Here is a 12930-nt window from a genome sequence, read left to right as displayed (position 1 = left end):
AGGCAAAAATTTCTGACGCGGCCGATGCCAAAACGCCAGCCTCCTCATCGGTTATGGTGAGAAAATGGGGGATGTGAATCAACAAGAGACAATAAGAAAGGTTTACGCAGGGTCTTAATCTGAAAAGAATCCTTGCAACGGGTCCCTGCTGCACGTCTGCGCCTGTGTCTCCGTTGTGCTGTATCTTGGATGGGTGTAGCACGCTGTTCATCTGAAAAGAGAAGAACTTAGTTTGGAAAGATATCGTGCGAGCAATGTATTAAAATAGAGCATGAAAAAGAAATGAGTGAAGTTGAGCTTTTATTGGTTCTCATTGTTCATGCTCACAGCCCCTTGTAAAGGGGTGTGCGGCTAGGAAGCCCCTAGTTTATTTCAGCCGGACTCGCCTAGCGGTGTACGGGGTCTTAAGCGACCTTTCAAAGAGATAATGCCGTGTGGACCGGGCATTTTAAGTGTAAGAGACGCGTAATGCGGTATTGCGTTAAAGCGGGCGAAAGCTTCACATCCCAATAGTGCTTGATGGCTACTTTTAAATGGGGCGATATGGAAGATTAGCTTTTCACGACGGAAGTTATCGGATGAACCGAACACAACTTCTAGTAGTAAGGAGCCCGTGCAATTGGCGTAAGGGCCTGGCGTCACTGCTTTGAAGGAAGTGCTGCTATGGCGAATTTTAGTAGGGTCTATCCCCAACTTGCGGATTGTGTCCGGATATAGCAGGTTTAAATCGCTGCCGCCATCCATTAGGACTTGTGTAAATTGTAGTCCGTTGATTATAGGATCCAATATCAGAGCAGTCCATCCTGCGTTTCGAATACTTCTGGAGTAATCCAGGTGGTCGAAAGTAATTGGTTTTGACATCCAATCTCGGGATTCCGCTGGGGTGGACCGTGCGGCATGCGCTTTGGCAGGTGCCGCCCTATTTTTCCTTGTTATCACTTGAAGTGAATTCACTGTTTTGACCTGTTGTGGGAAGTTCTTTTGTTGTCCGGTGCTCTGCTTGTGGGGTTCGTCATCGTCCTCGCTCGGTGTCTCGAGCCCCTTGTGTTCGGCGTTAAGTCGGCCGGACTGCTTGAAGACCCAAAAATCTCTATGGGTGTGGTTTGCGGGCTTCCCGGGTGTACTGTGAATTTGGCATATCCTATCCAAGATTTTGTTTAGGTTGGATAGCTCGTCACTGTTGTCCTTAAGAGGCAGTGTTTTGCTGTTCGGCCGAGAGCTTTTGAATCCGGCGTTGACCGTCGTGTTCTTTGGGCCATTTTCCTTATTTCGGCGCTGATCTTTTCTGCGTCGTGATTTCCCATTTCCATCTCTAACCTCGGATGTACTCGGGTCGCTGGTACTACATCTTGCCAGCCAGCTATCTTCTCCCGCGCAAAAGCGGGTCATGAGGCTCGTTAGCGCGGCCATTGTTCTTGGTTTTTCCTGGCCGAGGTGTCTGGCGAGCCATTCGTCTCGGGCGTTATGTTTAAAAGCTGCTAAGGCTTCGGCGTCCGGACAGTGAATATTTGGTTCTTTTTGGTGAGGAACCTGTTCCAGCATTTGCGCGCTGACTCTCCGGGCTGTTGAGTTATGTGACTTAAATCGTCTGCATCCGGAGGGTGGACATAAGTCCCCTGAAAATTTGCTCTAAACGCATCCTCGAGCTCTTCCCAACTTCCAATGTTATTTTCTGGGAGGCTTTTGAGCCAATGCCGAGCTGGCCCTTTGAGCTTGAGGGGTAGATATTTTGTGCCATGGTCGTCTATCCGGCCAGGCGGCCTCTTTGCTTTTTGATTGTGGTGGCTTTACGGCCTCCTCGTCGAATTTGGGCAACAGCTTGCGCTTCGGGTAGCTCTTTGCTTGATGACTATTGCCGTATTTGTCTGTGGCCTTGAGTACTTTGTTCCATCTCATTATGGGTACGTCTTCCGCTGTTTTGAGCTTCCGCTTCTGCTTCTTCAAACTTCTTGCAGTGGCGACGAGCCTTTTGTGAAGGCTCTTATGCTCCGGTGATGTGTCCGGCGTGAGATCGTCTGGACTGTTGTTTTCGCCGGGGATGGGTTGCTTTCCCAATTCATCCTGTTCGGATGGTTGCTTGGTTGTATGTTCGTCCTCCACTGGTTCTCCCTGCTCTACGGCTGGGTCGTTATGGGTGCTATTGTTGTCGAGGCGGGACTTCGGGCGGCGCTTGCATCGCTGTTTTGGTTGCTTCGCCGCATCCCGTTGCTCCTCGTTATCGCTAACTTTTGGTGTATCCACCAAGTATATGTCATGAGTTGAGGTGGCTTTCCAGTGCCCTGTAGGCGCTGGTTCTTGGTCGTCTCCGGCATCGTCGTCCATACCGTCGATGTCTTCGGAGTCAAAGTCTAGCATGTCAGTTAAATCGTCGACAGTGGCTACAAAGTGGGTGGTGGGTGGGCTTTGAATTTCTTCGTCGTCCGCATGCCAACCATCCTGACCGCAATTCGGCCAGGGCTCTCCTGATAGCGAGCGATACCTTAGCGAATTCAGAATGTCGCCAAAAGGTGAGTGTTGAGAGATGTCCGTGGCGGTGAACTCCATGATCGACGCCCAATCGGATTCGATTGGTAGGGGCGCCGGAGGTTTAGAGTCTGGCAAGGAGTCCGGCACCTCAGAGTCACGAGCTTCACAAGGGACAAGGTAGGTATTCGGCTCCATTGCCGTAGGAGTTGCAGCCCTTGAGGCGGTGTCTAGCCACCCGTCCTCGATCTGCGCGGTCGGCTCCGAATTAAGGGTCGGGGCGGACTCATGTGCGGCCTCCAGGGCACCGTCTGGCAGCAGAGCTAAATCATGCCCATCATGACAATGCGGCGCGCTCGGCTGTGGCTCGAATACGTCGAAGATCAAGTCTCCGCGGATGTCAGCCGTGAAGTCTAGACTTCCAAATCTGACCTGACGGCCAGGGGCGTAACTTTCGATCTGCTCTAGATGGCCAAGCGAATTGGCCCGCAGTGCAAAGCCGCCGAACATGAAGATCTGTCCAGGGAGAAAAGTCTCACCCTGGACTGCGTGGTTGTTGATGATTGAAGGAGCCATCAAGCCTATCGGTGACGACACAGAGGAACTCTCAATGAAAGCACAAATGTCGGTGTCAAAACCGGCGGATCTCGGGTAGGGGGTTCCGAACTGTGCGTCTAGGCGGATGGTAACAGGAGACGAGGGACACGATGTTTTTACCCAGGTTCGGGCCCTCTCGATGGAGGTAAAACCCTACTCCTGCTTGATTGATATTGATGATATGGTTAGTACAAGAGTGGATCTACCACGAGATCAAGGAGGCTAAACCCTAGAAGCTAGCCTATGGTATGATTGTTGTCATGGCTGTTGTCCTACGAACTAAAACCCTCCGGTTTATATAGACACCAGAGAGGGCAAGGGTTACACAGAGTCGGTTACAATGGTAGGAGATCTACATATCCGTATTGCCAAGCTTGCCTTCCACGCCAAGGAAGGTCCCATCCGGACACGGGACGAAGTCTTCAATCTTGTATCTTCATAGTCTTGGAGTCCGGCCGATGAGGATAGTCCGGCTATCCGGACACCCCCTAGTCCAGGACTCCCTCACCCATATTGACATGCTCATGTTAGAGTCCTGCGTATATCTTTTTAGATCCTCAGTTCGGCTTTTCTTTCCGAACACCAAACTGAGCATCAGGGGCTACTGTCTATGCGGTACTATTTTTACATATCTTAATTACATACCTCAAAGCCTGTTAGAAGGCTGGTACAGGCTTCAGTCAGCCCGCTCTTGGCGGACTGAACTTTCTGGATCACCGCACTCATAACAGTACGGTGCTCCTCGTTGATGGAGGCGCCGTTAAGCGCCTCCAGCAAGTTATATGGTGCCTCCGGTTGGACGGAGGCCACCGGCGTCGCAGTCTTGCCCTTCTTACGAAGGGCCCGCCCGCCGGACTTCGGAACCACTGTAGGTTCCAGTACGGAGTCCGGCACAGGGCCGGACTTAGAGCCCTCTGGGGTTTTGCCCTCCTTGCGCCCGGAGTTCGGGAGGTCCCCTTGCGGCGCCTCCAGGACCACCTCCTCCTGGTTGGGCCCCTTTTGGGACTCCACTGCGGCATCATCTGCGTCACGGGGGGAGGTGGCGGTCGGAAGTGAAGTGCTATCCACATCCAACGAATCCAGGGAGCTGCTCGACGAAGCGGGGAGCTCGTCCTTGGGCGGGCTACATGGTTGTATTTGGCGTTAGAAGACGCTACGCGACAAAGGAAAAATCATGAGTTATTCTGGAATCCGGACACTTTCGATCTCGGCAGGGGCTTGGCCCTCGAGGGCCAATCCTCTTCGCCGTCGTCGGCGTTGGTGGAAAAGTCTGGAGGAAGGGTCCTTCCCTTCTTGGACCCTCCGGCCTCCCCAGTCGGGGAGGCCTTCCTTTTCTTCTCTCCCCCCGCTGGGGGAGAAGCCTCCTTTTTCTCCTCCTCGTCTTCGCGGGAGGAGTCCACCTCGGAGTCATCGGACGATGAGTCCGATAACACCTGATGCCGGGAACTCTTTCGGGTTCCCGTGGCCTTCTTCTTGGCCTTCTTCTCCGGCACCACGTAAGGCGCCGGAACCAGCAGCCCCGTAAATCGGGCGTCCGCTGGGTCTTCTGGTAAAGGAGCCGGACAGTTAACCTGCCCGGACTTCTTTTGCCAGCCCTGTCAAAGGTAGGGGAGTTTAGATCCCGCATAGAGTCAAACTATGAAAAACAAGTGTCCCGTAAAGGGTAAAATAGCTTACCTCGCCGGCTTGACACTGCGAGCTGAATCTGCTATCTTCGGTAGCGGATGCGGGAGCCTCGGCGCCCTTGAACAGCACCCTCCAGGCATCTTCGTATGTAGTGTCGAAGAGCCTGCCCAAGGTCTGGTGCTGTGCCGGATCAAACTCCCACAAGTTGAAAGCCCATTGTTGGTACGGGAGAATCCGGCGGATGAGCATGACCTGGACTGCGTTGACGAGCTTGATCTTCTTGTTCACAAGGTTTTGGACGCAGGTTTGGAGTCCGGTCAGCTCTTCCAAATCACCCCATGTTAGGCCCTTCTCTTTCCAGGAGGTGAGCCGTGTGGGGATGCCAGATCTGTATTCGGGGGCCGCTGCCCATTCAGGGTCACGCGGCTCGGTGATGTAGAACCACCCCGATTGCCACCCTTTGATGGTTTCCACAAAGGCGCCCTCGATCCATGTGACGTTGGGCATCTTGCCCACCATGGCACCTCCGCACTCCGCCTGCTGGCCGCCCACCACCTTCGGCTTGACATTGAAGGTCTTCAGCCATAAGCCGAAGTGGGGTTTGATGTGGAGGAAGGCCTCGCACACAACGATAAACGCTAAGATGTTGAGGATGAAATTCGGGGCCAGATCGTGGAAATCCAGGCCGTAGTAGAACATGAGCCCCCGGACAAAAGGGTGGCGTGGGAAGCCCAGTCCGCGGAGGAAATGGGGAAGGAACACCACCCTCTCATGGGGCCTGGGGGTGGGGACGAGCTGCCCCTCGTCTGGAAGCCGATGCGCAATGTCGTTGTGCAGGTATCCGTCTCCTCAACTTTTTGATGTCCCCCTCCGTGACGGAGGAGGCCATCCACTTGCCTCCCGCTCCGGACATGGCTGGGGAAGGTTGAGGTGAGATGTGCGGACTTGGGCGCTAGAGCTCGAGTGCGCGGAAATGGATAAGCAAAGGAGGAAGAAGGCGTAGGTAAAGAGGTGGATCCTTATCCCCTTATATGGACGGACGAAACTATGCGTCCCCACCAGCCTGGTAAAACTTGCTTATCTCCCAAGCGCCGTAATCAATGGCGCGGTTGGGTTACCCACGCCCGTATTGATGAGAATCCCGGAATAAGGTGACATGATCTCTGCTTTGACAAGACGTGCCAAGGAAACCGCTTCGCTAAACGCGCTGAGGTGGAACAGTAAAAACGATTCGAATAAAGGCTTGGCCGTGGTGTGATGTCATGCCACGGAATACGTTAGCAGATTGAACTTGTGTAAATATTATTCTGTCTACGGTGGTATGTGGAACTTATTTTGTAGAGCCGGACACTATCCTTGTGTTCAAAATCTTCTATGAAGTATTCAGAGGAGGAACCCGCCTTGCAATGCCGAAGACAATATGCGCGCCGGACTCATCGTCATTAAAGCATGGTTCAGGGGCTACTGAGGGAGTCCTGGACTAGGGGGTGTCCGGATAGCCGAACTATCACCATTGGCCGGACTCCTAGACTGAAGATACAAGATTGAAGCTCCGTCCCGTGTCCGGATGGGACTTTCCTTGGCGTGGAAGGCAAGGTTGGCGATACGGATATGTAGATCTCCTACCATTGTAACCGACTTTGTGTAACCCTAGCCCTCTCCGGTGTCTATATAAACCGGAGGGTTTTAGTCCGTAGGACGAACAACAATCATACCATAGGCTAGCTTCTAGGGTTTAGCCTCCTAGATCTCGTGGTAGATCTACTCTTGTACTACCCATATCATCAATATTAATCAAGCAGGAGTAGGGTTTTACCTCCACCGAGAGGGCCCGAACCTGGGTAAAAACATCGTGTCCCTTGTCTCCTGTTACCATCCGCCTAGACGCACAGTTCGGGACCCCCTATCCGAGATCTGCCGGTTTTGACACTGACAGTCATCAAAAGGCAGGTGTACTATGGATCCAAATCGTCCTGTCAGGTTCCAATCTATCCAGATCTTTTTTAGCATGTCCAAAGTAGCTCCTTGCTGAATCCGTCCTGAATGACTCTGACTCCAGACTCCCGCAACACGAGTTCGACTCCGAGTTTTGCACCACCGAGAAGTACCAAAAGCTTAGTTCTGTGCATGGGTACACTCCCGCTCGACGTGTATGCACGGAGGGATTCGACATTGGCAGGCGGTTTCTCATTTGCACCTTAGAGGTTAGTGCTAAGTTCATCAAACCCTCGCTTCAATTGGCATTTCCTCTTCTCTGCATACCTGAAAGTGCAACTATCCCTGGGTGGTTTTGGTAATTCCTAACAACATATAGCTCATTGAGCTAATGCTATTTCAAGATAAATATTTCTGGAAAGCTCAATGTTTGGCATGGCATGGATGAGAAACATGTACCCCTCAAAATGCTAAGGACAAAAGGATTGGCTCAAGCTCAAAGCACAAGACTCTACATTTTTCATTTTAGTGATCCAAGATCACATTGAGTCCATAGGAAAAGCCAATACTATCAAGAGGGGGTGAGGTGTTGCTTAATGAGTTTCTTGCTCAAAGTGCTTAGTGATATGCTCCAAAAACCCTCAACTACTTTCTCACATCCACATATGTCCCAAACCAAAAGTCAAAGTCGGCCCCACCGAAACTTTCTATCCGGTGCCACCGAGTTCAGTTGACATAGCCATTGCCAGAAACCCTAGTCTTTTCGGTCTCACCGATAGGGATCTCGCTCTCACCGAGATGGGATTGTAATATCTCTATTTCCCTTCGTAACATTTCGGTCAAACCGAGATGAGTGATCGGTCCCACCGAGATTGCAATGCAAACTCTCTGCTTCCCTTTCGTAACATTTCGGTCCAACTGAGATGAGCGAATCAGTCCCAGCGAGTTTGCCTGACCAACTCTCTGTTTGCCTATTACCAAAATCGGTCTCATCGAGTTTGTGTAATCGGTCTCACCGAGATTACGTTATGGCCTAACCGTAATGATATCGGTCCCACTGAGTTGACATGTCGGTCCCACCAAAATGCCTAACGGTCACATTATGAACTGAATCGGTCTGACTGAGTTTCTTGATTCGGTCCCACCGAGTTTGGTAAATTGTGTGTAATGGTTAGATTTTGTGTGGAGGCTATATATACCCCTCCACCCACTCTTCATTTGTGGAGAGAGCCATCAGAACATGCCAACACTTCCAACATACATTTTTTGAGAGAGAACCACCTACACTTGTGTCGAGGTCAAGATATTCCATTCCTACCACATAAATCTTGATCTCTAGCCTTCCCCAAGTTGCTTTAAACTCAAATCTTCTTTCCACCAAATCCAAATCATGTGAGAGAGAGTTGAGTGTTGGGGAGACTATCATTTGAAGCACAAGAGCAAGGAAAACATCATTAACACACCACTTGTTACCTCTTGGAGAGTGGTGTCTCCTAGATTGGCTAGCTGTCACTTGGGAGCCTCCGTCAAGATTGTGGAGTTGAACCAATGAGTTTGTAAGGGCAAGCAGATTGCCTACTTCGTGAAGATCTACCCAAGTGAGGCAAGTCCTTCATGGGCGACGGCCATTGTGGTATAGACAAGGTTGATTCTTCGTGGACCCTTCGTGGGTGGATCCCTCTCTGGACTCACGCAACCGTTACCTTTCGTGGGTTGAAGTCTCCATCAACGTGGATGTACGATAGCACCACCTATCGGAACCAACGAATAAAAAATCTCCGTGTCAACATTGTGTTTGCTTCCTCAAACTCCTCCCTTTACCTTCATATGCAATTGTTTGACATTCCGCTGCTATACTCTTAGAATTGCATGTGTAGGTTGATTGCTTGATTTGTGCTAAGTTGCTAAAATATGCCAAGAACTAAAATTGGGAAAAGGCTAGATTTTTATTTGGCCAAGTAGTCTAATCACCCCCCCTCTAGACATACTTTCGATCCAACAAGATGGAGGCTCCCAAGTGACACCTAGCCAATCTAGGAGACACCACTCTCCAAGAGGTAACACATGGTGTGTTGATGATGAACTCCTTGCTCTTGTGCTTCAAATGATAGTCTCCCCAACACTCAACTCTCTCTCACATGATTTGGATTTGGTGGAAAGAAGATTTGAGTGGAGAGCAACTTGGGGAAGGCTAGAGATCAAGATTTATGTGGTAGGAATGGAATATCTTGACCTCAACACAAGTGTAGGTGGTTCTCTCTCAGAAAATTTATGTTGGAAGTGTAGGCATGTTCTGATGGCTCTCTCCATGAATGAAGAGTGGGTGGAGGGGTATATGTAGCCTCCACACAAAATATAACCGTTACACACAATTTACCAAACTCGGTGCGACCGAATCGTGAAACTCGGTCAAACCAATTCAGTTCATAATGTGACCGTTAGGCATTTCGGTGGGACCGACATGTCAACTCGGTGGGACTGATATTGTTAGGGTTAGGGCATAACATAATATCGATGAGACCGATTACACAAACTCGGTGAGACCGATTTTGGTAATAGACAAACAGAGAGTTGATCAGACAAACTTGGTGGGACCGATTCACTCATCTCGGTTGGACCGAAACATTACGAAAGGGAAACAGAGAGTTTGCATTGCAATCTCGATGGGACCGATCGCTCATCTCGGTTTGACCGAAATGTTACGAAGGGAAACAAAGAGATTACAATACCATCTCAGTGAGACCAAGATCCCTATCGGTGAGATCGAAAAGACTAGGGTTTCTGGCAATGGCTATGTCAACTGAACTTGGTGGCGCCGGAACGAAAGTTTCGGTGGGGCCGAGTTTGACTTTTGGTTTGGGACATATGTGAATGTGAGAAAGTAGTAGAGGGTTTTTGGAGCATATCACTAAGCACTTTGAGCAAGAAACTCATTAAGAAACACCTCACCCCCTCTTGATAGTATTGGCTTCCTATGGACTCAATGTGATCTTGGATCACTAAAATGAAAAATGTAGAGTCTTGTGCCTTGAGCTTGAGCCGATCCTTTTGTCCTTAGCATTTTGAGGGGTCCACGTTTCTCATCCATGCCATGCCAAACACTGAGCTTTCCTGAAATATTTATCTTGAAATAGCATTAGCTCAATGAGCTATATGTTGTTAGGAATTACCAAAACCACCCAGGGATAGTTGCACTTTCAATCTCCCCCTTTTTGGTAATTGATGACAACATATAGATCAAAGCTTCAACAAATGATAATAAGATTGAGAAACATCGTCGCTTTGAGAAGTATGTGATAAGCAAGAGCTCCCCCTAAATTTGTGCATTATTTAAAATTTGCTTTGGACTGCAAATGCACAATGTGTGAGGATCATGGGTTACTCTTTCATGTCAGATACATCTTGGTGGAGCGCTCAAAATGATAGAAGTTAAAAGCATGCACTCATCACCAAGCAAGTGAATGATCATATAAGGATATAAGAGATAATATCATCCATAAAGTATTAAGGGTAGCATATGATCAAACACATGATCGAATAAGTAAACAAGTAGCTCACATGCACACAATCAAGAAGTTCAACCAAAAACAAGAGAGATAAAAGGCAACACACTCTCTCGAAGCCTATGATCTATACATTTTCTCCCCCTTTGGAACAAGTTACCAAAAAGTTCAAAAATGCATATTGCTAAATGACTCTCCGGCTTGGTCTTCATGAGGTGGCGTAGAGATGACTCCAAGGACGAAAGCGTCTGTTGATGTAGCTGGAGCTGGAGGAGTGGCTGCTGGAGCTGGCACTGGAGCTGTAGTAGCTGGTGCTGATGCTGTAGCTCTAGTATCTGTGACTCGCACTACAGCAGATCTCTGTCCTCTGGGCACTCTAGCAAAAGCATCTGTAGTAGACTTACCCTTCTTCTCCTCCGCTTCCTCCTGAAGCTACTCAACTGCAGTTTGGATCTCAGTTACCTTGACATCAAGATCATAGAATTTCTGCTCAATGATCCTCTCCAAACTCTCCTGGTTTTGAGTCAGGGTGGCCAAGCCCTTCTCAATCCTCAAAGTGGATTGGATCAGATATCCAAGCTGGTCATGCTTGCTCTTCAAGAACACTAGAGATGCCTCTTCAGTAGTTGGCATCTTTGCAGCTTTCTTTGCCCTTGCTTTCTCTCTCTTCTCATGTGCTTGAGCTGATGATGGTTCATTCTCATTCATGACAACAATGTTGTCTTCAAATTCAGGCTAGACGGGAAGGTGCTCCTTATCCAATAGATATTTGCCTGTGTCCCTCTTGGAGTTGATGAGCTCCTGAATTTGTGGGGCATACCCACAAGATCTTTTCTGATCAGCTGTTGTCCTTTTGATTGTTTCCACAATTAGACTCATGACTTTAAACTTTTGAGGCACATCAAACAAATGTAGCAAATTGATAGCATGTCCTCTGATCATCTTGTGATCACCTGACTTGGGTAGCAATGTGTGCCTTAGGATCCAGTTGATGGTAGGAAAACCAGACAACAAGAAGTGGACATATCCAAACTTATGAGTCTCCAAAGCATCATGTGTGATCTCTCTGTACATGTGTGCCATAGTGTTATGGTCTTTCTTCTTCTCAGCATAAACATCCAAGTCATCTTCATTTTCTTCTAGGGCATTGATCAACTGAGCCCATTCTTCCACAGAGAGTTGGTACCTAGTACCTTCTGACATCCAGATGATCTTCCCATCTGGGTAGAAGTGGGCAGTTGAGTAAAACTGCATGATCATCTCATCATTCCACTTGGTGAGCTTCTGGGCAACAAATGTATCAACTCCACATGCTTTGAAGCTGTCATATACACCTGGATAGTGATCTTCATTTTCCTTGATGTACTCCGAATCAACCCATCTCATGTCACAGACAATAGGCTTCTTGTCAAGCAAAATTGTCTCATAAAAGTCTTGCTATTCCTTGTAGGACTAACCCGTGTAGGTATTGAAAGTGCAACTCACTCCAATGGATTGCTCCGAATGATCCACATCAACATTGAGCATCCACATCTTCAACACCTACATGAAGTCCTTATCGACAAAACCCAAGGTTAGTTCATCCCTCTTAGGGGGGATATCACATCTAGGGGGAGGTTTACTCTAAGAATTGAGCTAAAGCAACTCTAGTGGTGTGAGCACAACAATGCTTTATGTAAAAGTGGTAACGGCACTTGTGCTTAAACGATGAGTATGACCTATGATCAAATGTTCTCATTTGACTCCTAAGTCAATGTACTCATATATAGATGACCTAGTCATCACCAATTGCTTGATAGATGCTAGAGTGTTTGTGCATGCTTTGTCACATATTTCATTTGTCATTTTATGGTGTGAGCATGTTGGATGCATATTTTACTCATTCAAGGACATCCATTTGTTGCTTTGATTGTTTGCCTTTTTCTCTTTTGCGAAATGGATGGACAAGAATCCCTAAGAACTCCCTCTAGCTATCTATGCTTTCCTCATCTCAAACTCTATTCATGCTACATCACAAAGTTTGATCAAGTCAGATTCGAACCACTCTGTGTGAGGAGCACTCGGAGTCCCCGATTCGTCATAGACTTAAACTTTCAAAACCTCTTTGTGCATTTCGGTTTGACCGACTCATCCTTTCCGGTCGTACCGAGATCACTAAGTTGATCTAGGTTTTCAATGTCGGTGCAACCGATTAGAACCTTTCGGTCACATCGAGTTGCAGTAACTGCTCGCAGTTTTGCATCTCGGTGCCACCGAGTTGTTCCACTCGATCAAACCGACTGGGTCAGGTTATATATATTGACGGGTCAAATTTTGGAAATTTTTTGAAACCCTTCACCCCGTGCATAACCTGCTCTGCCTCTTCGGGTCTCCGAATCGTCTTCTCGCCGCCAGCGACCTCCCGCCGCTGGTCTCCACAGCCTTCAATGGAAATCTGCTCCGCCGTTGCCACTGTAGCAAACACTCGCCGCTCTAGGGTAAGTGTTCGTCCCCTTGTGCTGTCTTTTTCACACCGATTCCTAGAACAAGGACAATGCCATGTTTCTTGCCACGATTGAGATTGATTCATCTAGCTAAAACATCGTTAGGTCTAGATTGATTCGGAAATTTTAGGGTTAGCTCTCTGCAGAGCTCATCTAGAACCGACCGAACTGTAGAAATCGGTCTCACCGATTTGGCCTTGGCCATTGCACATGCACTTTTCGGTCTGACTGAAACGTGCAAATCGGTGTGACCGAGTTCAAGATTCTGTGAAACCCTAGCAATCTCGGTGCCACCGAACTGTGACTCGGCCCTACCGAGTTCA

The 12930-nt window shown here is 48.6% G+C and overlaps 1 pseudogene; it reads right to left on the bottom strand.

Annotated features, from left to right (window-relative positions):
• Nucleotides 1-351: 351 nt before the first annotated feature.
• LOC119279468 lies at nucleotides 352-852 on the bottom strand (annotated as a pseudogene).
• Between the last annotated feature and the right edge of the window lie 12078 nt (nucleotides 853-12930).

Source organism: Triticum dicoccoides, chromosome 3B, assembly GCF_002162155.2.
Source record: "Triticum dicoccoides isolate Atlit2015 ecotype Zavitan chromosome 3B, WEW_v2.0, whole genome shotgun sequence".
NCBI lineage: Eukaryota > Viridiplantae > Streptophyta > Magnoliopsida > Poales > Poaceae > Triticum > Triticum dicoccoides.
This window is presented reverse-complemented; position numbering and strand designations above follow the sequence as displayed.